Source organism: Nothobranchius furzeri, chromosome 14, assembly GCF_043380555.1.
Source record: "Nothobranchius furzeri strain GRZ-AD chromosome 14, NfurGRZ-RIMD1, whole genome shotgun sequence".
NCBI classification, from domain to species: Eukaryota; Metazoa; Chordata; class Actinopteri; order Cyprinodontiformes; family Nothobranchiidae; genus Nothobranchius; species Nothobranchius furzeri.
Window position 1 is genome coordinate 43041504 of NC_091754.1, and position 24691 is coordinate 43066194.

Sequence of the window (24691 nt, forward strand, 5' to 3'; positions counted from 1 at the left end):
GAACATCCTAAAGGTTTCCACCACAGAAATGCTGAGAAAAACGACACATTAGGAAGAAACCCTGTGTTCCAATGGCTGTCCTAAATGACAGCTAAAAACATATCAAATGATCAATCACTGCAGTTCAACGAATAAGTGTATATGAAGACACGGTGGTGCAGTTGATGTGGAAAGCAAGCTAAAAAATGTTGATTTATGCATTCAGGTTCAACTTACAAAACGACTTACAGTTGAATTGAGTTCCAACAAGATGCCGTATCAAAATCCAAAAAGCTTCCATTACAAACATGTAGAGACCTCAGTGACAATGAGAAAAACAAGTAGAAGTAACTATTCTGAAAAGAAAATGAAGGCTGCACATTTTACTGTGCCATGCATGATACGTGCAGGCCATAAAGGTTAGCGTGTCCTGGTTGGTACGCCAGTGGTAGCATTCAACAGCTGCCACGCAAGAGACCTGGGGTTAAATAGCAGCAGTTGAAGTGATGGTCAAGTGCAAAATTGGCCATTTTGTTCAATGCATGAAGCTAAAGTTAACTGCGGTATCCCCGTCAGGGAATCGAACCCCGGTCTCCCGCGTGACAGGCGGGGATACTGTCCACTATACTAACGAGGAACTCACATTCTGTATCAGCCAACCACTGACCCGCTATATAAAAGTCATTGGTTGGCTTTGAATGATTGGCAACATGCATGGTCCAAAAAGTGTTATTTGTACAACTTGTGACTTTTACTGATAGGTAAATCTGATTGTCAAACAGAATTACCTCACCCTAAATGTTTGCAGGAATTCCTTTCTGCCTCGCGGGAGGCCCGGGTTCGATTCCCGGCCAATGCAACCTCTGTTGGATAGGATTCCAAGGCCTGTCCAATGCATCCATCAAAGTTAGTAGTCATCTATAATCCAAGTCTCTCATGTGACAGGCAGTGATGCGCTCACCAATACGAACAATGACCTCTTACTCTTCATGTGCCTATTCTTCAATGGGCCTTTTGAAACATCTATGCCAACAGATGGCATTGCATGATGTGCAACAATTGTCGTCAGACAGCATTTATTGGTTACCCTTGGAGCTGTGGCAATGAGTAAAGATGGTTTGAACATCCTAAAGGTTTCCACCACAGAAATGCTGAGAAAAACGACACATTAGGAAGAAACCCTGTGTTCCAATGGCTGTCCTAAATGACAGCTAAAAACATATCAAATGATCAATCACTGCAGTTCAACGAATAAGTGTAAATGAAGACACGGTGGTGCAGTTGATGTGGAAAGCAAGCAAAAAAATGTTGATTTATGCATTCAGGTTCAACTTACAAAACGACTTACAGTTAAATTGAGTTCCAACAAGATGCCGTATCAAAATCCAAAAAGCTTCCATTACAAACATGTAGAGACCTCAGTGACAATGAGAAAAACAAGTAGAAGTAACTATTCTGAAAAGAAAATGAAGGCTGCACATTTTACTGTGCCATGCATGATACGTGCAGGCCATAAAGGTTAGCGTGTCCTGGTTGGTAGGCCAGTGGTAGCATTCAACAGCTGCCACGCAAGAGACCTGGGGTTAAATAGCAGCAGTTGAAGTGATGGTCAAGTGCAAAATTGGCCATTTTGTTCAATGCATGAAGCTAAAGTTATCTGCGGTCTCCCCGTCGGGGAATCGAACCCCGGTCTCCCGCGTGACAGGCGGGGATACTGTCCACTATACTAACGAGGAACTCACATTCTGTATCAGCCAACCACTGACCCGCTGTATAAAAGTCATTGGCTGGCTTTGCATGATTGGCAAAATGCATGGTCCAAAAAGTGTTATTTGTACAACTTGTGACTTTTACTGATAGGTAAATCTGATTGTCAAACAGAGTTACCTCACCCTAAATGTTTGCAGGAATTCCTTTCTGCCTGAGGGCTTCCTTTCTGCTTGAGGTACTTATTTACATTTAAATGTTTGCAGCAACTTCTTTATGCTTTAGGCACTTTTGTTCTATTATATGGAGGCCAAACCGGCCAGACCGGGAGTCTCTTATGCAGGAACACCGTCTTGCCCTGGCCAAGAGACTCGTTGATCTATTATCTGAAGAATCCCTTTTGTCTTCTGTGGACTCCTGAGGCCAAGGGGGTTTTTGAGGAATTTATGGGTGTGTGTGTGTGTTCTTGCAAATAAATTCACTCCAGAGTTTCGAGTCGGGGTGAGAGGAAACTGGTTTTCGACTGGTGTGGATTGATTCTTCTCACCCTTTGCAAAGTATCTCACACTTTGCAAAGTATGTGTTCCTTGTCTGTTTAAGGTTGTTTACAATGTACCAAATTATCAATCTAATCCCTCTGTGTGTGCTCTGAGTTTTCTTTGAGGTAATACAGGACAAATAAAAATTACCCAACGTTTTTGGTGCTGAAACCCGGGAGAGCAGATCCCTTCAGTGGGAGTTCGCCTTCGGAGAGCCGCGTGGCGCCACTTCCTCATCAAAGTCCGGGGGGCTGAGAATTGCCCCATCGGCCGGCTGTTTATCTCCGCAGACGAACTTCCATTAACAGGCTCTCGCGCACGGACTCAGGGCGAGTCTGCCACTCAGGGAGAGAGTGAGTACCTAAATTAAATTGCACCCTTTAATTTTTTAATAACCAGTTGACAGTGTGGTTTTACGCTGGTGGTGATTTTTTCCATCCACGCACGAAAGACGTTTCGGGCCCCGGTTAAGGGCTGGACTGATAGCCGCCGGACCTTGTCCTGGACTCCCATGCATGGTCCAAAAAGTGTTATTTGTACAACTTGTGACGTTTACAATGGGTAAACCTTCTTTGAAGGTCCTCATGGTTGTCACCACAGAAATGCTGAGCAAATTAACAGGCAGAAAATGTAGCAATCGTGAAACCCAAAGGCTAGAAGTCCAGTACCGAAAAGAAAAAAAAAAGCCTGCTCATGTTACCGTCCTGTGCACCAAGAATACTGGCGTTGCTAATGCGCTTGTGTGCATTGGTGGTCCAGTGGTAGGATTCTCGCCTGCCACGCGGGAGGCCCGGGTTCGATTCCCGGCCAATGCAACCTCTGTTGGATAGGATTCCAAAGCCTGTCCAATGCATCCATCAAAGTTAGTAGTAATCTATAATCCAAGTCTCTCATGTGATAGGCAGTGATGCGCTCACCAATACGAACAATGACCTCTTACTCTTCATGTGCCTATTCTTCAATGGGCCTTTTGAAACATCTATGCCAACAGATGGCATTGCATGATGTGCAACAATTGTCGCCAGACAGCATTTATTGGTTACCCTTGGAGCTGTGGCAATGAGTAAAGATGGTTTGAACATCCTAATGGTTTCCACCACAGAAATGCTGAGAAAAACGACACATTAGGAAGAAACCCTGTGTTCCAATGGCTGTCCTAAATGACAGCTAAAAACATATCAAATGATCAATCACTGCAGTTCAACGAATAAGTGTATATGAAGACACGGTGGTGCAGTTGATGTGGAAAGCAAGCTAAAAAATGTTGATTTATGCATTCAGGTTCAACTTACAAAACGACTTACAGTTGAATTGAGTTCCAACAAGATGCCGTATCAAAATCCAAAAAGCTTCCATTACAAACATGTAGAGACCTCAGTGACAATGAGAAAAACAAGTAGAAGTAACTATTCTGAAAAGAAAATGAAGGCTGCACATTTTACTGTGCCATGCATGATACGTGCAGGCCATAAAGGTTAGCGTGTCCTGGTTGGTAGGCCAGTGGTAGCATTCAACAGCTGCCACGCAAGAGACCTGGGGTTAAATAGCAGCAGTTGAAGTGATGGTCAAGTGCAAAATTGGCCATTTTGTTCAATGCATGAAGCTAAAGTTAACTGCGGTCTCCCCGTCGGGGAATCGAACCCCGGTCTCCCGCGTGACAGGCGGGGATACCGTCCACTATACTAACGAGGAACTCACATTCTGTATCAGCCAACCACTGACCCGCTATATAAAAGTCATTGGTTGGCTTTGAATGATTGGCAACATGCATGGTCCAAAAAGTGTTATTTGTACAACTTGTGACTTTTACTGATAGGTAAATCTGATTGTCAAACAGAATTACCTCACCCTAAATGTTTGCAGGAATTCCTTTCTGCCTCGCGGGAGGCCCGGGTTCGATTCCCGGCCAATGCAACCTCTGTTGGATAGGATTCCAAGGCCTGTCCAATGCATCCATCAAAGTTAGTAGTCATCTATAATCCAAGTCTCTCATGTGACAGGCAGTGATGCGCTCACCAATACGAACAATGACCTCTTACTCTTCATGTGCCTATTCTTCAATGGGCCTTTTGAAACATCTATGCCAACAGATGGCATTGCATGATGTGCAACAATTGTCGTCAGACAGCATTTATTGGTTACCCTTGGAGCTGTGGCAATGAGTAAAGATGGTTTGAACATCCTAAAGGTTTCCACCACAGAAATGCTGAGAAAAACGACACATTAGGAAGAAACCCTGTGTTCCAATGGCTGTCCTAAATGACAGCTAAAAACATATCAAATGATCAATCACTGCAGTTCAACGAATAAGTGTAAATGAAGACACGGTGGTGCAGTTGATGTGGAAAGCAAGCAAAAAAATGTTGATTTATGCATTCAGGTTCAACTTACAAAACGACTTACAGTTAAATTGAGTTCCAACAAGATGCCGTATCAAAATCCAAAAAGCTTCCATTACAAACATGTAGAGACCTCAGTGACAATGAGAAAAACAAGTAGAAGTAACTATTCTGAAAAGAAAATGAAGGCTGCACATTTTACTGTGCCATGCATGATACGTGCAGGCCATAAAGGTTAGCGTGTCCTGGTTGGTAGGCCAGTGGTAGCATTCAACAGCTGCCACGCAAGAGACCTGGGGTTAAATAGCAGCAGTTGAAGTGATGGTCAAGTGCAAAATTGGCCATTTTGTTCAATGCATGAAGCTAAAGTTAACTGCGGTCTCCCCATCGGGGAATCGAACCCCGGTCTCCCGCGTGACAGGCGGGGATACTGTCCACTATACTAACGAGGAACTCACATTCTGTATCAGCCAACCACTGACCCGCTATATAAAAGTCATTGGTTGGCTTTGAATGATTGGCAACATGCATGGTCCAAAAAGTGTTATTTGTACAACTTGTGACTTTTACTGATAGGTACATCTGATTGTCAAACAGAGTTACCTCACCCTAAATGTTTGCAGGAATTCCTTTCTGCCTGAGGGCTTCCTTTCTGCTTGAGGTACTTATTTACATTTAAATGTTTGCAGCAACTTCTTTATGCTTTAGGCACTTTTGTTCTATTATATGGAGGCCAAACCGGCCAGACCGGGAGTCTCTTATGCAGGAACACCGTCTTGCCCTGGCCAAGAGACTCGTTGATCTATTATCTGAAGAATCCCTTTTGTCTTCTGTGGACTCCTGAGGCCAAGGGGTTTTTTGAGGAATTTATGGGTGTGTGTGTTCTTGCAAATAAATTCACTCCAGAGTTTCGACTCGGGGTGAGAGGAAACTGGTTTTCGACTGGTGTGGATTGATTCTTCTCACCCTTTGCAAAGTATCTCACACTTTGCAAAGTATGTGTTCCTTGTCTGTTTAAGGTTGTTTACAATGTACCAAATTATCAATCTAATCCCTCTGCGTGTGCTCTGAGTATTCTTTGAGGTAATACAGGACAAATAAAAATTACCCAACGTTTTTGGTGCTGAAACCCGGGAGAGCAGATCCCTTCAGTGGGAGTTCGCCTTCGGAGAGCCGCGTGGCGCCACTTCCTCATCAAAGTCCGGGGGGCTGAGAATTGCCCCATCGGCCGGCTGTTTATCTCCGCAGACGAACTTCCATTAACAGGCTCTCGCGCACGGACTCAGGGCGAGTCTGCCACTCAGGGAGAGAGTGAGTACCTAAATTAAATTGCACCCTTTAATTTTTTAATAACCAGTTGACAGTGTGGTTTTACGCTGGTGGTGATTTTTTCCATCCACGCACGAAAGACGTTTCGGGCCCCGGTTAAGGGCTGGACTGATAGCCGCCGGACCTTGTCCTGGACTCCCATGCATGGTCCAAAAAGTGTTATTTGTACAACTTGTGACGTTTACAATGGGTAAACCTTCTTTGAAGGTCCTCATGGTTGTCACCACAGAAATGCTGAGCAAATTAACAGGCAGAAAATGTAGCAATCGTGAAACCCAAAGGCTAGAAGTCCAGTACCGAAAAGAAAAAAAAAAAGCCTGCTCATGTTACCGTCCTGTGCACCAAGAATACTGGCGTTGCTAATGCGCTTGTGTGCATTGGTGGTCCAGTGGTAGGATCCTCGCCTGCCACGCGGGAGGCCCGGGTTCGATTCCCGGCCAATGCAACCTCTGTTGGATAGGATTCCAAAGCCTGTCCAATGCATCCATCAAAGTTAGTAGTAATCTATAATCCAAGTCTCTCATGTGATAGGCAGTGATGCGCTCACCAGTACGAACAATGACCTCTTACTCTTCATGTGCCTATTCTTCAATGGGCCTTTTGAAACATCTATGCCAACAGATGGCATTGCATGATGTGCAACAATTGTCGCCAGACAGCATTTATTGGTTACGCTTGGAGCTGTGGCAATGAGTAAAGATGGTTTGAACATCCTAAAGGTTTCCACCACAGAAATGCTGAGAAAAACGACACATTAGGAAGAAACCCTGTGTTCCAATGGCTGTCCTAAATGACAGCTAAAAACATATCAAATGATCAATCACTGCAGTTCAACGAATAAGTGTATATGAAGACACGGTGGTGCAGTTGATGTGGAAAGCAAGCTAAAAACTGTTGATTTATGCATTCAGGTTCAACTTACAAAACGACTTACAGTTGAATTGAGTTCCAACAAGATGCCGTATCAAAATCCAAAAAGCTTCCATTACAAACATGTAGAGACCTCAGTGACAATGAGAAAAACAAGTAGAAGTAACTATTCTGAAAAGAAAATGAAGGCTGCACATTTTACTGTGCCATGCATGATACGTGCAGGCCATAAAGGTTAGCGTGTCCTGGTTGGTAGGCCAGTGGTAGCATTCAACAGCTGCCACGCAAGAGACCTGGGGTTAAATAGCAGCAGTTGAAGTGATGGTCAAGTGCAAAATTGGCCATTTTGTTCAATGCATGAAGCTAAAGTTAACTGCGGTCTCCCCGTCGGGGAATCGAACCCCGGTCTCCCGCGTGACAGGCGGGGATACTGTCCACTATACTAACGAGGAACTCACATTCTGTATCAGCCAACCACTGACCCGCTATATAAAAGTCATTGGTTGGCTTTGAATGATTGGCAACATGCATGGTCCAAAAAGTGTTATTTGTACAACTTGTGACTTTTACTGATAGGTAAATCTGATTGTCAAACAGAATTACCTCACCCTAAATGTTTGCAGGAATTCCTTTCTGCCTCGCGGGAGGCCCGGGTTCGATTCCCGGCCAATGCAACCTCTGTTGGATAGGATTCCAAGGCCTGTCCAATGCATCCATCAAAGTTAGTAGTCATCTATAATCCAAGTCTCTCATGTGACAGGCAGTGATGCGCTCACCAATACGAACAATGACCTCTTACTCTTCATGTGCCTATTCTTCAATGGGCCTTTTGAAACATCTATGCCAACAGATGGCATTGCATGATGTGCAACAATTGTCGTCAGACAGCATTTATTGGTTACCCTTGGAGCTGTGGCAATGAGTAAAGATGGTTTGAACATCCTAAAGGTTTCCACCACAGAAATGCTGAGAAAAACGACACATTAGGAAGAAACCCTGTGTTCCAATGGCTGTCCTAAATGACAGCTAAAAACATATCAAATGATCAATCACTGCAGTTCAACGAATAAGTGTAAATGAAGACACGGTGGTGCAGTTGATGTGGAAAGCAAGCAAAAAAATGTTGATTTATGCATTCAGGTTCAACTTACAAAACGACTTACAGTTAAATTGAGTTCCAACAAGATGCCGTATCAAAATCCAAAAAGCTTCCATTACAAACATGTAGAGACCTCAGTGACAATGAGAAAAACAAGTAGAAGTAACTATTCTGAAAAGAAAATGAAGGCTGCACATTTTACTGTGCCATGCATGATACGTGCAGGCCATAAAGGTTAGCGTGTCCTGGTTGGTAGGCCAGTGGTAGCATTCAACAGCTGCCACGCAAGAGACCTGGGGTTAAATAGCAGCAGTTGAAGTGATGGTCAAGTGCAAAATTGGCCATTTTGTTCAATGCATGAAGCTAAAGTTAACTGCGGTCTCCCCGTCGGGGAATCGAACCCCGGTCTCCCGCGTGACAGGCGGGGATACTGTCCACTATACTAACGAGGAACTCACATTCTGTATCAGCCAACCACTGACCCGCTGTATAAAAGTCATTGGCTGGCTTTGCATGATTGGCAACATGCATGGTCCAAAAAGTGTTATTTGTACAACTTGTGACTTTTACTGATAGGTAAATCTGATTGTCAAACAGAGTTACCTCACCCTAAATGTTTGCAGGAATTCCTTTCTGCCTGAGGGCTTCCTTTCTGCTTGAGGTACTTATTTACATTTAAATGTTTGCAGCAACTTCTTTATGCTTTAGGCACTTTTGTTCTATTATATGGAGGCCAAACCGGCCAGACCGGGAGTCTCTTATGCAGGAACACCGTCTTGCCCTGGCCAAGAGACTCGTTGATCTATTATCTGAAGAATCCCTTTTGTCTTCTGTGGACTCCTGAGGCCAAGGGGGTTTTTGAGGAATTTATGGGTGTGTGTGTTCTTGCAAATAAATTCACTCCAGAGTTTCGACTCGGGGTGAGAGGAAACTGGTTTTCGACTGGTGTGGATTGATTCTTCTCACCCTTTGCAAAGTATCTCACACTTTGCAAAGTATGTGTTCCTTGTCTGTTTAAGGTTGTTTACAATGTACCAAATTATCAATCTAATCCCTCTGCGTGTGCTCTGAGTATTCTTTGAGGTAATACAGGACAAATAAAAATTACCCAACGTTTTTGGTGCTGAAACCCGGGAGAGCAGATCCCTTCAGTGGGAGTTCGCCTTCGGAGAGCCGCGTGGCGCCACTTCCTCATCAAAGTCCGGGGGGCTGAGAATTGCCCCATCGGCCGGCTGTTTATCTCCGCAGACGAACTTCCATTAACAGGCTCTCGCGCACGGACTCAGGGCGAGTCTGCCACTCAGGGAGAGAGTGAGTACCTAAATTAAATTGCACCCTTTAATTTTTTAATAACCAGTTGACAGTGTGGTTTTACGCTGGTGGTGATTTTTTCCATCCACGCACGAAAGACGTTTCGGGCCCCGGTTAAGGGCTGGACTGATAGCCGCCGGACCTTGTCCTGGACTCCCATGCATGGTCCAAAAAGTGTTATTTGTACAACTTGTGACGTTTACAATGGGTAAACCTTCTTTGAAGGTCCTCATGGTTGTCACCACAGAAATGCTGAGCAAATTAACAGGCAGAAAATGTAGCAATCGTGAAACCCAAAGGCTAGAAGTCCAGTACCGAAAAGAAAAAAAAAAAGCCTGCTCATTTTACCGTCCTGTGCACCAAGAATACTGGCGTTGCTAATGCGCTTGTGTGCATTGGTGGTCCAGTGGTAGGATCCTCGCCTGCCACGCGGGAGGCCCGGGTTCGATTCCCGGCCAATGCAACCTCTGTTGGATAGGATTCCAAAGCCTGTCCAATGCATCCATCAAAGTTAGTAGTAATCTATAATCCAAGTCTCTCATGTGATAGGCAGTGATGCGCTCACCAGTACGAACAATGACCTCTTACTCTTCATGTGCCTATTCTTCAATGGGCCTTTTGAAACATCTATGCCAACAGATGGCATTGCATGATGTGCAACAATTGTCGCCAGACAGCATTTATTGGTTACGCTTGGAGCTGTGGCAATGAGTAAAGATGGTTTGAACATCCTAAAGGTTTCCACCACAGAAATGCTGAGAAAAACGACACATTAGGAAGAAACCCTGTGTTCCAATGGCTGTCCTAAATGACAGCTAAAAACATATCAAATGATCAATCACTGCAGTTCAACGAATAAGTGTATATGAAGACACGGTGGTGCAGTTGATGTGGAAAGCAAGCTAAAAAATGTTGATTTATGCATTCAGGTTCAACTTACAAAACGACTTACAGTTGAATTGAGTTCCAACAAGATGCCGTATCAAAATCCAAAAAGCTTCCATTACAAACATGTAGAGACCTCAGTGACAATGAGAAAAACAAGTAGAAGTAACTATTCTGAAAAGAAAATGAAGGCTGCACATTTTACTGTGCCATGCATGATACGTGCAGGCCATAAAGGTTAGCGTGTCCTGGTTGGTAGGCCAGTGGTAGCATTCAACAGCTGCCACGCAAGAGACCTGGGGTTAAATAGCAGCAGTTGAAGTGATGGTCAAGTGCAAAATTGGCCATTTTGTTCAATGCATGAAGCTAAAGTTAACTGCGGTCTCCCCGTCGGGGAATCGAACCCCGGTCTCCCGCGTGACAGGCGGGGATACTGTCCACTATACTAACGAGGAACTCACATTCTGTATCAGCCAACCACTGACCCGCTATATAAAAGTCATTGGTTGGCTTTGAATGATTGGCAACATGCATGGTCCAAAAAGTGTTATTTGTACAACTTGTGACTTTTACTGATAGGTACATCTGATTGTCAAACAGAGTTACCTCACCCTAAATGTTTGCAGGAATTCCTTTCTGCCTGAGGGCTTCCTTTCTGCTTGAGGTACTTATTTACATTTAAATGTTTGCAGCAACTTCTTTATGCTTTAGGCACTTTTGTTCTATTATATGGAGGCCAAACCGGCCAGACCGGGAGTCTCTTATGCAGGAACACCTTCTTGCCCTGGCCAAGAGACTCGTTGATCTATTATCTGAAGAATCCCTTTTGTCTTCTGTGGACTCCTGAGGCCAAGGGGGTTTTTGAGGAATTTATGGGTGTGTGTGTTCTTGCAAATAAATTCACTCCAGAGTTTCGACTCGGGGTGAGAGGAAACTGGTTTTCGACTGGTGTGGATTGATTCTTCTCACCCTTTGCAAAGTATCTCACACTTTGCAAAGTATGTGTTCCTTGTCTGTTTAAGGTTGTTTACAATGTACCAAATTATCAATCTAATCCCTCTGCGTGTGCTCTGAGTATTCTTTGAGGTAATACAGGACAAATAAAAATTACCCAACGTTTTTGGTGCTGAAACCCGGGAGAGCAGATCCCTTCAGTGGGAGTTCGCCTTCGGAGAGCCGCGTGGCGCCACTTCCTCATCAAAGTCCGGGGGGCTGAGAATTGCCCCATCGGCCGGCTGTTTATCTCCGCAGACGAACTTCCATTAACAGGCTCTCGCGCACGGACTCAGGGCGAGTCTGCCACTCAGGGAGAGAGTGAGTACCTAAATTAAATTGCACCCTTTAATTTTTTAATAACCAGTTGACAGTGTGGTTTTACGCTGGTGGTGATTTTTTCCATCCACGCACGAAAGACGTTTCGGGCCCCGGTTAAGGGCTGGACTGATAGCCGCCGGACCTTGTCCTGGACTCCCATGCATGGTCCAAAAAGTGTTATTTGTACAACTTGTGACGTTTACAATGGGTAAACCTTCTTTGAAGGTCCTCATGGTTGTCACCACAGAAATGCTGAGCAAATTAACAGGCAGAAAATGTAGCAATCGTGAAACCCAAAGGCTAGAAGTCCAGTACCGAAAAGAAAAAAAAAAGCCTGCTCATGTTACCGTCCTGTGCACCAAGAATACTGGCGTTGCTAATGCGCTTGTGTGCATTGGTGGTCCAGTGGTAGGATCCTCGCCTGCCACGCGGGAGGCCCGGGTTCGATACCCGGCCAATGCAACCTCTGTTGGATAGGATTCCAAAGCCTGTCCAATGCATCCATCAAAGTTAGTAGTAATCTATAATCCAAGTCTCTCATGTGATAGGCAGTGATGCGCTCACCAGTACGAACAATGACCTCTTACTCTTCATGTGCCTATTCTTCAATGGGCCTTTTGAAACATCTATGCCAACAGATGGCATTGCATGATGTGCAACAATTGTCGCCAGACAGCATTTATTGGTTACGCTTGGAGCTGTGGCAATGAGTAAAGATGGTTTGAACATCCTAAAGGTTTCCACCACAGAAATGCTGAGAAAAACGACACATTAGGAAGAAACCCTGTGTTCCAATGGCTGTCCTAAATGACAGCTAAAAACATATCAAATGATCAATCACTGCAGTTCAACGAATAAGTGTATATGAAGACACGGTGGTGCAGTTGATGTGGAAAGCAAGCTAAAAAATGTTGATTTATGCATTCAGGTTCAACTTACAAAACGACTTACAGTTGAATTGAGTTCCAACAAGATGCCGTATCAAAATCCAAAAAGCTTCCATTACAAACATGTAGAGACCTCAGTGACAATGAGAAAAACAAGTAGAAGTAACTATTCTGAAAAGAAAATGAAGGCTGCACATTTTACTGTGCCATGCATGATACGTGCAGGCCATAAAGGTTAGCGTGTCCTGGTTGGTAGGCCAGTGGTAGCATTCAACAGCTGCCACGCAAGAGACCTGTGGTTAAATAGCAGCAGTTGAAGTGATGGTCAAGTGCAAAATTGGCCATTTTGTTGAATGCATGAAGCTAAAGTTAACTGCGGTCTCCCCGTCGGGGAATCGAACCCCGGTCTCCCGCGTGACAGGCGGGGATACCGTCCACTATACTAACGAGGAACTCACATTCTGTATCAGCCAACCACTGACCCGCTATATAAAAGTCATTGGTTGGCTTTGAATGATTGGCAACATGCATGGTCCAAAAAGTGTTATTTGTACAACTTGTGACTTTTACTGATAGGTAAATCTGATTGTCAAACAGAATTACCTCACCCTAAATGTTTGCAGGAATTCCTTTCTGCCTCGCGGGAGGCCCGGGTTCGATTCCCGGCCAATGCAACCTCTGTTGGATAGGATTCCAAGGCCTGTCCAATGCATCCATCAAAGTTAGTAGTCATCTATAATCCAAGTCTCTCATGTGACAGGCAGTGATGCGCTCACCAATACGAACAATGACCTCTTACTCTTCATGTGCCTATTCTTCAATGGGCCTTTTGAAACATCTATGCCAACAGATGGCATTGCATGATGTGCAACAATTGTCGTCAGACAGCATTTATTGGTTACCCTTGGAGCTGTGGCAATGAGTAAAGATGGTTTGAACATCCTAAAGGTTTCCACCACAGAAATGCTGAGAAAAACGACACATTAGGAAGAAACCCTGTGTTCCAATGGCTGTCCTAAATGACAGCTAAAAACATATCAAATGATCAATCACTGCAGTTCAACGAATAAGTGTAAATGAAGACACGGTGGTGCAGTTGATGTGGAAAGCAAGCAAAAAAATGTTGATTTATGCATTCAGGTTCAACTTACAAAACGACTTACAGTTAAATTGAGTTCCAACAAGATGCCGTATCAAAATCCAAAAAGCTTCCATTACAAACATGTAGAGACCTCAGTGACAATGAGAAAAACAAGTAGAAGTAACTATTCTGAAAAGAAAATGAAGGCTGCACATTTTACTGTGCCATGCATGATACGTGCAGGCCATAAAGGTTAGCGTGTCCTGGTTGGTAGGCCAGTGGTAGCATTCAACAGCTGCCACGCAAGAGACCTGGGGTTAAATAGCAGCAGTTGAAGTGATGGTCAAGTGCAAAATTGGCCATTTTGTTCAATGCATGAAGCTAAAGTTAACTGCGGTCTCCCCATCGGGGAATCGAACCCCGGTCTCCCGCGTGACAGGCGGGGATACTGTCCACTATACTAACGAGGAACTCACATTCTGTATCAGCCAACCACTGACCCGCTATATAAAAGTCATTGGTTGGCTTTGAATGATTGGCAACATGCATGGACCAAAAAGTGTTATTTGTACAACTTGTGACTTTTACTGATAGGTACATCTGATTGTCAAACAGAGTTACCTCACCCTAAATGTTTGCAGGAATTCCTATCTGCCTGAGGGCTTCCTTTCTGCTTGAGGTACTTATTTACATTTAAATGTTTTCAGCAACTTCTTTATGCTTTAGGCACTTTTGTTCTATTATATGGAGGCCAAACCGGCCAGACCGGGAGTCTCTTATGCAGGAACACCGTCTTGCCCTGGCCAAGAGACTCGTTGATCTATTATCTGAAGAATCCCTTTTGTCTTCTGTGGACTCCTGAGGCCAAGGGGTTTTTTGAGGAATTTATGGGTGTGTGTGTTCTTGCAAATAAATTCACTCCAGAGTTTCGACTCGGGGTGAGAGGAAACTGGTTTTCGACTGGTGTGGATTGATTCTTCTCACCCTTTGCAAAGTATCTCACACTTTGCAAAGTATGTGTTCCTTGTCTGTTTAAGGTTGTTTACAATGTACCAAATTATCAATCTAATCCCTCTGCGTGTGCTCTGAGTATTCTTTGAGGTAATACAGGACAAATAAAAATTACCCAACGTTTTTGGTGCTGAAACCCGGGAGAGCAGATCCCTTCAGTGGGAGTTCGCCTTCGGAGAGCCGCGTGGCGCCACTTCCTCATCAAAGTCCGGGGGGCTGAGAATTGCCCCATCGGCCGGCTGTTTATCTCCGCAGACGAACTTCCATTAACAGGCTCTCGCGCACGGACTCAGGGCGAGTCTGCCACTCAGGGAGAGAGTGAGTACCTAAATTAAATTGCACCCTTTAATTTTTTAATAACCAGTTGACAGTGTGGTTTTACGCTGGTGGTGATTTTTTCCATCCACGCACAAAAGACGTTTCGGGCCCCGGTTAAGGGCTGGACTGATAGCCGCCGGACCTTGTCCTGGACTCCCATGCATGGTCCAAAAAGTGTTATTTGTACAACTTGTGACGTTTACAATGGGTAAACCTTCTTTGAAGGTCCTCATGGTTGTCACCACAGAAATGCTGAGCAAATTAACAGGCAGAAAATGTAGCAATCGTGAAACCCAAAGGCTAGAAGTCCAGTACCGAAAAGAAAAAAAAAAAGCCTGCTCATGTTACCGTCCTGTGCACCAAGAATACTGGCGTTGCTAATGCGCTCGTGTGCATTGGTGGTCCAGTGGTAGGATCCTCGCCTGCCACGCGGGAGGCCCGGGTTCGATTCCCGGCCAATGCAACCTCTGTTGGATAGGATTCCAAAGCCTGTCCAATGCATCCATCAAAGTTAGTAGTAATCTATAATCCAAGTCTCTCATGTGATAGGCAGTGATGCGCTCACCAGTACGAACAATGACCTCTTACTCTTCATGTGCCTATTCTTCAATGGGCCTTTTGAAACATCTATGCCAACAGATGGCATTGCATGATGTGCAACAATTGTCGCCAGACAGCATTTATTGGTTACGCTTGGAGCTGTGGCAATGAGTAAAGATGGTTTGAACATCCTAAAGGTTTCCACCACAGAAATGCTGAGAAAAACGACACATTAGGAAGAAACCCTGTGTTCCAATGGCTGTCCTAAATGACAGCTAAAAACATATCAAATGATCAATCACTGCAGTTCAACGAATAAGTGTATATGAAGACACGGTGGTGCAGTTGATGTGGAAAGCAAGCTAAAAACTGTTGATTTATGCATTCAGGTTCAACTTACAAAACGACTTACAGTTGAATTGAGTTCCAACAAGATGCCGTATCAAAATCCAAAAAGCTTCCATTACAAACATGTAGAGACCTCAGTGACAATGAGAAAAACAAGTAGAAGTAACTATTCTGAAAAGAAAATGAAGGCTGCACATTTTACTGTGCCATGCATGATACGTGCAGGCCATAAAGGTTAGCGTGTCCTGGTTGGTAGGCCAGTGGTAGCATTCAACAGCTGCCACGCAAGAGACCTGGGGTTAAATAGCAGCAGTTGAAGTGATGGTCAAGTGCAAAATTGGCCATTTTGTTCAATGCATGAAGCTAAAGTTAACTGCGGTCTCCCCGTCGGGGAATCGAACCCCGGTCTCCCGCGTGACAGGCGGGGATACTGTCCACTATACTAACGAGGAACTCACATTCTGTATCAGCCAACCACTGACCCGCTATATAAAAGTCATTGGTTGGCTTTGAATGATTGGCAACATGCATGGTCCAAAAAGTGTTATTTGTACAACTTGTGACTTTTACTGATAGGTAAATCTGATTGTCAAACAGAATTACCTCACCCTAAATGTTTGCAGGAATTCCTTTCTGCCTCGCGGGAGGCCCGGGTTCGATTCCCGGCCAATGCAACCTCTGTTGGATAGGATTCCAAGGCCTGTCCAATGCATCCATCAAAGTTAGTAGTCATCTATAATCCAAGTCTCTCATGTGACAGGCAGTGATGCGCTCACCAATACGAACAATGACCTCTTACTCTTCATGTGCCTATTCTTCAATGGGCCTTTTGAAACATCTATGCCAACAGATGGCATTGCATGATGTGCAACAATTGTCGTCAGACAGCATTTATTGGTTACCCTTGGAGCTGTGGCAATGAGTAAAGATGGTTTGAACATCCTAAAGGTTTCCACCACAGAAATGCTGAGAAAAACGACACATTAGGAAGAAACCCTGTGTTCCAATGGCTGTCCTAAATGACAGCTAAAAACATATCAAATGATCAATCACTGCAGTTCAACGAATAAGTGTAAATGAAGACACGGTGGTGCAGTTGATGTGGAAAGCAAGCAAAAAAATGTTGATTTATGCATTCAGGTTCAACTTACAAAACGACTTACAGTTAAATTGAGTTCCAACAAGATGCCGTATCAAAATCCAAAAAGCTTCCATTACAAACATGTAGAGACCTCAGTGACAATGAGAAAAACAAGTAGAAGTAACTATTCTGAAAAGAAAATGAAGGCTGCACATTTTACTGTGCCATGCATGATACGTGCAGGCCATAAAGGTTAGCGTGTCCTGGTTGGTAGGCCAGTGGTAGCATTCAACAGCTGCCACGCAAGAGACCTGGGGTTAAATAGCAGCAGTTGAAGTGATGGTCAAGTGCAAAATTGGCCATTTTGTTCAATGCATGAAGCTAAAGTTAACTGCGGTCTCCCCGTCGGGGAATCGAACCCCGGTCTCCCGCGTGACAGGCGGGGATACTGTCCACTATACTAACGAGGAACTCACATTCTGTATCAGCCAACCACTGACCCGCTATATAAAAGTCATTGGCTGGCTTTGCATGATTGGCAACATGCATGGTCCAAAAAGTGTTATTTGTACGACTTGTGACTTTTACTGATAGGTAAATCTGATTGTCAAACAGAGTTACCTCACCCTAAATGTTTGCAGGAATTCCTTTCTGCCTGAGGGCTTCCTTTCTGCTTGAGGTACTTATTTACATTTAAATGTTTGCAGCAACTTCTTTATGCTTTAGGCACTTTTGTTCTATTATATGGAGGCCAAACCGGCCAGACCGGGAGTCTCTTATGCAGGAACACCGTCTTGCCCTGGCCAAGAGACTCGTTGATCTATTATCTGAAGAATCCCTTTTGTCTTCTGTGGACTCCTGAGGCCAAGGGGGTTTTTGAGGAATTTATGGGTGTGTGTGTTCTTGCAAATAAATTCACTCCAGAGTTTCGACTCGGGGTGAGAGGAAACTGGTTTTCGACTGGTGTGGATTGATTCTTCTCACCCTTTGCAAAGTATCTCACACTTTGCAAAGTATGTGTTCCTTGTCTGTTTAAGGTTGTTTACAATGTACCAAATTATCAATCTAATCCCTCTGCGTGTGCTCTGAGTATTCTTTGAGGTAATACAGGACAAATAAAAATTACCCAACGTTTTTGGTGCTGAAACCCGGGAGAGCAGATCCCTTCAGTGGGAGTTCGCCTTCGGAGAGCCGCGTGGCGCCACTTCCTCATCAAAGTCCGGGGGGCTGAGAATTGCCCCATCGGCCGGCTGTTTATCTCCGCAGACGAACTTCCATTAACAGGCTCTCGCGCACGGACTCAGGGCGAGTCTGCCACTCAGGGAGAGAGTGAGTACCTAAATTAAATTGCACCCTTTAATTTTTTAATAACCAGTTGACAGTGTGGTTTTACGCTGGTGGTGATTTTTTCCATCCACGCACGAAAGACGTTTCGGGCCCCGGTTAAGGGCTGGACTGATAGCCGCCGGACCTTGTCCTGGACTCCCATGCATGGTCCAAAAAGTGTTATTTGTACAACTTGTGACGTTTACAATGGGTAAACCTTCTTTGAAGGTCCTCATGGTTGTCACCACAGAAATGCTGAGCAAATTAACAGGCAGAAAATGTAGCAATCGTGAAACCCAAAGGCTAGAAGTCCAGTACCGAAAAGAAAAAAAAAAGCCTGCTCATGTTACCGTCCTGTGCACCAAGAATACTGGCGTTGCTAATGCGCTTGTGTGCATTGGTGGTCCAGTGGTAGGATCCTCGCCTGCCACGCGGGAGGCCCGGGTTCGATTCCCGGCCAATGCAACCTCTGTTGGATAGGATTCCAAGGCCTGTCCAATGCATCCATCAAAAGTAGTAGTAATCTATAATCAAAGTCTCTCATGTGACAGGCAGTGATGCGCTCACCAATACGAACAATGACCTCTTACTCTTCATGTGCCTATTCTTCAATGGGCCTTTTGAAACATCTATGCCAACAGATGGCATTGCATGATGTGCAACAATTGTCGCCAGACAGCATTTATTGGTTACGCTTGGAGCTGTGGCAATGAGTAAAGATGGTTTGAACATCCTAAAGGTTTCCACCACAGAAATGCTGAGAAAAACAACACATTAGGAAGAAACCCTGTGTTCCAATGGCTGTCCTAAATGACAGCTAAAAACATATCAAATGATCAATCACTGCAGTTCAACGAATAAGTGTATATGAAGACACGGTGGTGCAGTTGATGTGGAAAGCAAGCTAAAAACTGTTGATTTATGCATTCAGGTTCAACTTACAAAACGACTTACAGTTGAATTGAGTTCCAACAAGATGCCGTATCAAAATCCAAAAAGCTTCCATTACAAACATGTAGAGACCTCAGTGACAATGAGAAAAACAAGTAGAAGTAACTATTCTGAAAAGAAAATGAAGGCTGCACATTTTACTGTGCCATGCATGATACGTGCAGGCCATAAAGGTTAGCGTGTCCTGGTTGGTAGGCCAGTGGTAGCATTCAACAGCTGCCACGCAAGAGACCTGGGGTTAAATAGCAGCAGTTGAAGTGATGGTCAAGTGCAAAATTGTCCATTTTGTTCAATGCATGAAGCTAAAGTTAACTGCGGTCTCCCCATCGGGGAATCGAACCCCGGTCTCCCGCATGACAGGCGGGGATACTGTCTACTATACTAACGAGGAACTCACATTCTGTATCAGCCAACCACTGACCCGCTATATAAAAGTCATTGGTTGGCTTTGAATGATTGGCAACATGCATGGTCCAAAAAGTGTTATTTGTACAACTTGTGACTTTTACTGATAGGTACATCTGATTGTCAAACAGAGTTACCTCACCCTAAATGTTTGCAGGAATTTTTTTCTGCCTGAGGGCTTCCTTTCTGCTTGAGGTACTTATTTACATTTAAATGTTTGCAGCAACTTCTTTATGCTTTAGGCACTTTTGTTCTATTATATGGAGGCCAAACCGGCCAGACCGGGAGTCTCTTATGCAGGAACACCGTCTTGCCCTGGCCAAGAGACTCGTTGATCTATTATCTGAAGAATCCCTTTTGTCTTCTGTGGACTCCTGAGGCCAAGGGGGTTTTTGAGGAATTTATGGGTGTGTGTGTTCTTGCAAATAAATTCACTCCAGAGTTTCGACTCGGGGTGAGAGGAAACTGGTTTTCGACTGGTGTGGATTGATTCTTCTCACCCTTTGCAAAGTATCTCACACTTTGCAAAGTATGTGTTCCTTGTCTGTTTAAGGTTGTTTACAATGTACCAAATTATCAATCTAATCCCTCTGCGTGTGCTCTGAGTATTCTTTGAGGTAATACAGGACAAATAAAAATTACCCAACGTTTTTGGTGCTGAAACCCGGGAGAGCAGATCCCTTCAGTGGGAGTTCGCCTTCGGAGAGCCGCGTGGCGCCACTTCCTCATCAAAGTCCGGGGGGCTGAGAATTGCCCCATCGGCCGGCTGTTTATCTCCGCAGACGAACTTCCATTAACAGGCTCTCGCGCACGGACTCAGGGCGAGTCTGCCACTCAGGGAGAGAGTGAGTACCTAAATTAAATTGCACCCTTTAATTTTTTAATAACCAGTTGACAGTGTGGTTTTACGCTGGTGGTGATTTTTTCCATCCACGCACGAAAGACGTTTCGGGCCCCGGTTAAGGGCTGGACTGATAGCCGCCGGACCTTGTCCTGGACTCCCATGCATGGTCCAAAAAGTGTTATTTGTACAACTTGTGACGTTTACAATGGGTAAACCTTCTTTGAAGGTCCTCATGGTTGTCACCACAGAAATGCTGAGCAAATTAACAGGCAGAAAATGTAGCAATCGTGAAACCCAAAGGCTAGAAGTCCAGTACCGAAAAGAAAAAAAAAAGCCTGCTCATGTTACCGTCCTGTGCACCAAGAATACTGGCGTTGCTAATGCGCTTGTGTGCATTGGTGGTCCAGTGGTAGGATCCTCGCCTGCCACGCGGGAGGCCCGGGTTCGATACCCGGCCAATGCAACCTCTGTTGGATAGGATTCCAAAGCCTGTCCAATGCATCCATCAAAGTTAGTAGTAATCTATAATCCAAGTCTCTCATGTGATAGGCAGTGATGCGCTCACCAGTACGAACAATGACCTCTTACTCTTCATGTGCCTATTCTTCAATGGGCCTTTTGAAACATCTATGCCAACAGATGGCATTGCATGATGTGCAACAATTGTCGCCAGACAGCATTTATTGGTTACGCTTGGAGCTGTGGCAATGAGTAAAGATGGTTTGAACATCCTAAAGGTTTCCACCACAGAAATGCTGAGAAAAACGACACATTAGGAAGAAACCCTGTGTTCCAATGGCTGTCCTAAATGACAGCTAAAAACATATCAAATGATCAATCACTGCAGTTCAACGAATAAGTGTATATGAAGACACGGTGGTGCAGTTGATGTGGAAAGCAAGCTAAAAAATGTTGATTTATGCATTCAGGTTCAACTTACAAAACGACTTACAGTTGAATTGAGTTCCAAAGAGATGCCGTATCAAAATCCAAAAAGCTTCCATTACAAACATGTAGAGACCTCAGTGACAATGAGAAAAACAAGTAGAAGTAACTATTCTGAAAAGAAAATGAAGGCTGCACATTTTACTGTGCCATGCATGATACGTGCAGGCCATAAAGGTTAGCGTGTCCTGGTTGGTAGGCCAGTGGTAGCATTCAACAGCTGCCACGCAAGAGACCTGGGGTTAAATAGCAGCAGTTGAAGTGATGGTCAAGTGCAAAATTGGCCATTTTGTTCAATGCATGAAGCTAAAGTTAACTGCGGTCTCCCCGTCGGGGAATCGAACCCCGGTCTCCCGTGTGACAGGCGGGGATACTGTCCACTATACTAACGAGGAACTCACATTCTGTATCAGCCAACCACTGACCCGCTATATAAAAGTCATTGGTTGGCTTTGAATGATTGGCAACATGCATGGTCCAAAAAGTGTTATTTGTACAACTTGTGACTTTTACTGATAGGTACATCTGATTGTCAAACAGAGTTACCTCACCCTAAATGTTTGCAGGAATTCCTTTCTGCCTGAGGGCTTCCTTTCTGCTTGAGGTACTTATTTACATTTAAATGTTTGCAGCAACTTCTTTATGCTTTAGGCACTTTTGTTCTATTATATGGAGGCCAAACCGGCCAGACCGGGAGTCTCTTATGCAGGAACACCGTCTTGCCCTGGCCAAGAGACTCGTTGATCTATTATCTGAAGAATCCCTTTTGTCTTCTGTGGACTCCTGAGGCCAAGGGGGTTTTTGAGGAATTTATGGGTGTGTGTGTTCTTGCAAATAAATTCACTCCAGAGTTTCGACTCGGGGTGAGAGGAAACTGGTTTTCGACTGGTGTGGATTGATTCTTCTCACCCTTTGCAAAGTATCTCACACTTTGCAAAGTATGTGTTCCTTGTCTGTTTAAGGTTGTTTACAATGTACCAAATTATCAATCTAATCCCTCTGCGTGTGCTCTGAGTATTCTTTGAGGTAATACAGGACAAATAAAAATTACCCAACGTTTTTGGTGCTGAAACCCGGGAGAGCAGATCCCTTCAGTGGGAGTTCGCCTTCGGAGAGCCGCGTGGCGCCACTTCCTCATCAAAGTGCGGGGGGCTGAGAATTGCCCCATCGGCCGGCTGTTTATCTCCGCAGACGAACTTCCATTAACAGGCTCTCGCGCACGGACTCAGGGCGAGTCTGCCACTCAGGGAGAGAGTGAGTACCTAAATTAAATTGCACCCTTTAATTTTTTAATAACCAGTTGACAGTGTGGTTTTACGCTGGTGGTGATTTTTTCCATCCACGCACGAAAGACGTTTCGGGCCCCGGTTAAGGGCTGGACTGATAGCCGCCGGACCTTGTCCTGGACTCCCATGCATGGTCCAAAAAGTGTTATTTGTACAACTTGTGACGTTTACAATGGGTAAACCTTCTTTGAAGGTCCTCATGGTTGTCACCACAGAAATGCTGAGCAAATTAACAGGCAGAAAATGTAGCAATCGTGAAACCCAAAGGCTAGAAGTCCAGTACCGAAAAGAAAAAAAAAAAGCCTGCTCATGTTACCGTCCTGTGCACCAAGAATACTGGCGTTGCTAATGCGCTTGTGTGCATTGGTGGTCCAGTGGTAGGATCCTCGCCTGCCACGCGGGAGGCCCGGGTTCGATACCCGGCCAATGCAACCTCTGTTGGATAGGATTCCAAAGCCTGTCCAATGCATCCATCAAAGTTAGTAGTAATCTATAATCCAAGTCTCTCATGTGATAGGCAGTGATGCGCTCACCAGTACGAACAATGACCTCTTACTCTTCATGTGCCTATTCTTCAATGGGCCTTTTGAAACATCTATGCCAACAGATGGCATTGCATGATGTGCAACAATTGTCGCCAGACAGCATTTATTGGTTACGCTTGGAGCTGTGGCAATGAGTAAAGATGGTTTGAACATCCTAAAGGTTTCCACCACAGAAATGCTGAGAAAAACGACACATTAGGAAGAAACCCTGTGTTCCAATGGCTGTCCTAAATGACAGCTAAAAACATATCAAATGATCAATCACTGCAGTTCAACGAATAAGTGTATATGAAGACACGGTGGTGCAGTTGATGTGGAAAGCAAGCTAAAAAATGTTGATTTATGCATTCAGGTTCAACTTACAAAACGACTTACAGTTGAATTGAGTTCCAACAAGATGCCGTATCAAAATCCAAAAAGCTTCCATTACAAACATGTAGAGACCTCAGTGACAATGAGAAAAACAAGTAGAAGTAACTATTCTGAAAAGAAAATGAAGGCTGCACATTTTACTGTGCCATGCATGATACGTGCAGGCCATAAAGGTTAGCGTGTCCTGGTTGGTAGGCCAGTGGTAGCATTCAACAGCTGCCACGCAAGAGACCTGGGGTTAAATAGCAGCAGTTGAAGTGATGGTCAAGTGCAAAATTGGCCATTTTGTTCAATGCATGAAGCTAAAGTTAACTGCGGTCTCCCCGTCGGGGAATCGAACCCCGGTCTCCCGCGTGACAGGCGGGGATACTGTCCACTATACTAACGAGGAACTCACATTCTGTATCAGCCAACCACTGACCCGCTATATAAAAGTCATTGGTTGGCTTTGAATGATTGGCAACATGCATGGTCCAAAAAGTGTTATTTGTACAACTTGTGACTTTTACTGATAGGTAAATCTGATTGTCAAACAGAATTACCTCACCCTAAATGTTTGCAGGAATTCCTTTCTGCCTCGCGGGAGGCCCGGGTTCGATTCCCGGCCAATGCAACCTCTGTTGGATAGGATTCCACGGCCTGTCCAATGCATCCATCAAAGTTAGTAGTCATCTATAATCCAAGTCTCTCATGTGACAGGCAGTGATGCGCTCACCAATACGAACAATGACCTCTTACTCTTCATGTGCCTATTCTTCAATGGGCCTTTTGAAACATCTATGCCAACAGATGGCATTGCATGATGTGCAACAATTGTCGTCAGACAGCATTTATTGGTTACCCTTGGAGCTGTGGCAATGAGTAAAGATGGTTTGAACATCCTAAAGGTTTCCACCACAGAAATGCTGAGAAAAACGACACATTAGGAAGAAACCCTGTGTTCCAATGGCTGTCCTAAATGACAGCTAAAAACATATCAAATGATCAATCACTGCAGTTCAACGAATAAGTGTAAATGAAGACACGGTGGTGCAGTTGATGTGGAAAGCAAGCAAAAAAATGTTGATTTATGCATTCAGGTTCAACTTACAAAACGACTTACAGTTAAATTGAGTTCCAACAAGATGCCGTATCAAAATCCAAAAAGCTTCCATTACAAACATGTAGAGACCTCAGTGACAATGAGAAAAACAAGTAGAAGTAACTATTCTGAAAAGAAAATGAAGGCTGCACATTTTACTGTGCCATGCATGATACGTGCAGGCCATAAAGGTTAGCGTGTCCTGGTTGGTAGGCCAGTGGTAGCATTCAACAGCTGCCACGCAAGAGACCTGGGGTTAAATAGCAGCAGTTGAAGTGATGGTCAAGTGCAAAATTGG

At 44.4% G+C, this 24691-nt stretch overlaps 19 non-coding genes across 19 annotated transcripts; 8 read left to right on the top strand and 11 right to left on the bottom strand.

Annotated features, from left to right (window-relative positions):
* Positions 1 to 544: 544 nt before the first annotated feature.
* trnad-guc (transfer RNA aspartic acid (anticodon GUC)) lies at positions 545 to 616 on the bottom strand. The gene has a single exon. It is a non-coding gene; the product is annotated as a tRNA-Asp (tRNA).
* A 1027-nt stretch (positions 617 to 1643) lies between these two features.
* trnad-guc (transfer RNA aspartic acid (anticodon GUC)) lies at positions 1644 to 1715 on the bottom strand. Its single transcript has one exon. It is a non-coding gene; the product is annotated as a tRNA-Asp (tRNA).
* A 1254-nt stretch (positions 1716 to 2969) lies between these two features.
* trnag-gcc (transfer RNA glycine (anticodon GCC)) lies at positions 2970 to 3040 on the top strand. Its single transcript has one exon. It is a non-coding gene; the product is annotated as a tRNA-Gly (tRNA).
* Positions 3041 to 4944: 1904 nt separating this feature from the next.
* Positions 4945 to 5016, bottom strand: trnad-guc (transfer RNA aspartic acid (anticodon GUC)). The gene has a single exon. It is a non-coding gene; the product is annotated as a tRNA-Asp (tRNA).
* A 1251-nt stretch (positions 5017 to 6267) lies between these two features.
* trnag-gcc (transfer RNA glycine (anticodon GCC)) lies at positions 6268 to 6338 on the top strand. Its single transcript has one exon. It is a non-coding gene; the product is annotated as a tRNA-Gly (tRNA).
* Positions 6339 to 7143: 805 nt separating this feature from the next.
* On the bottom strand, positions 7144 to 7215 carry trnad-guc (transfer RNA aspartic acid (anticodon GUC)). Its single transcript has one exon. It is a non-coding gene; the product is annotated as a tRNA-Asp (tRNA).
* Positions 7216 to 8242: 1027 nt separating this feature from the next.
* On the bottom strand, positions 8243 to 8314 carry trnad-guc (transfer RNA aspartic acid (anticodon GUC)). The gene has a single exon. It is a non-coding gene; the product is annotated as a tRNA-Asp (tRNA).
* Positions 8315 to 9565: 1251 nt separating this feature from the next.
* trnag-gcc (transfer RNA glycine (anticodon GCC)) lies at positions 9566 to 9636 on the top strand. Its single transcript has one exon. It is a non-coding gene; the product is annotated as a tRNA-Gly (tRNA).
* Positions 9637 to 10441: 805 nt separating this feature from the next.
* On the bottom strand, positions 10442 to 10513 carry trnad-guc (transfer RNA aspartic acid (anticodon GUC)). Its single transcript has one exon. It is a non-coding gene; the product is annotated as a tRNA-Asp (tRNA).
* A 1250-nt stretch (positions 10514 to 11763) lies between these two features.
* Positions 11764 to 11834, top strand: trnag-gcc (transfer RNA glycine (anticodon GCC)). The gene has a single exon. It is a non-coding gene; the product is annotated as a tRNA-Gly (tRNA).
* A 1904-nt stretch (positions 11835 to 13738) lies between these two features.
* trnad-guc (transfer RNA aspartic acid (anticodon GUC)) lies at positions 13739 to 13810 on the bottom strand. Its single transcript has one exon. It is a non-coding gene; the product is annotated as a tRNA-Asp (tRNA).
* A 1251-nt stretch (positions 13811 to 15061) lies between these two features.
* trnag-gcc (transfer RNA glycine (anticodon GCC)) lies at positions 15062 to 15132 on the top strand. Its single transcript has one exon. It is a non-coding gene; the product is annotated as a tRNA-Gly (tRNA).
* Positions 15133 to 15937: 805 nt separating this feature from the next.
* On the bottom strand, positions 15938 to 16009 carry trnad-guc (transfer RNA aspartic acid (anticodon GUC)). The gene has a single exon. It is a non-coding gene; the product is annotated as a tRNA-Asp (tRNA).
* Positions 16010 to 17036: 1027 nt separating this feature from the next.
* trnad-guc (transfer RNA aspartic acid (anticodon GUC)) lies at positions 17037 to 17108 on the bottom strand. The gene has a single exon. It is a non-coding gene; the product is annotated as a tRNA-Asp (tRNA).
* A 1250-nt stretch (positions 17109 to 18358) lies between these two features.
* On the top strand, positions 18359 to 18429 carry trnag-gcc (transfer RNA glycine (anticodon GCC)). The gene has a single exon. It is a non-coding gene; the product is annotated as a tRNA-Gly (tRNA).
* A 2127-nt stretch (positions 18430 to 20556) lies between these two features.
* trnag-gcc (transfer RNA glycine (anticodon GCC)) lies at positions 20557 to 20627 on the top strand. Its single transcript has one exon. It is a non-coding gene; the product is annotated as a tRNA-Gly (tRNA).
* Positions 20628 to 21432: 805 nt separating this feature from the next.
* On the bottom strand, positions 21433 to 21504 carry trnad-guc (transfer RNA aspartic acid (anticodon GUC)). The gene has a single exon. It is a non-coding gene; the product is annotated as a tRNA-Asp (tRNA).
* A 1251-nt stretch (positions 21505 to 22755) lies between these two features.
* Positions 22756 to 22826, top strand: trnag-gcc (transfer RNA glycine (anticodon GCC)). Its single transcript has one exon. It is a non-coding gene; the product is annotated as a tRNA-Gly (tRNA).
* An 805-nt stretch (positions 22827 to 23631) lies between these two features.
* Positions 23632 to 23703, bottom strand: trnad-guc (transfer RNA aspartic acid (anticodon GUC)). Its single transcript has one exon. It is a non-coding gene; the product is annotated as a tRNA-Asp (tRNA).
* Positions 23704 to 24691: the final 988 nt, after the last annotated feature.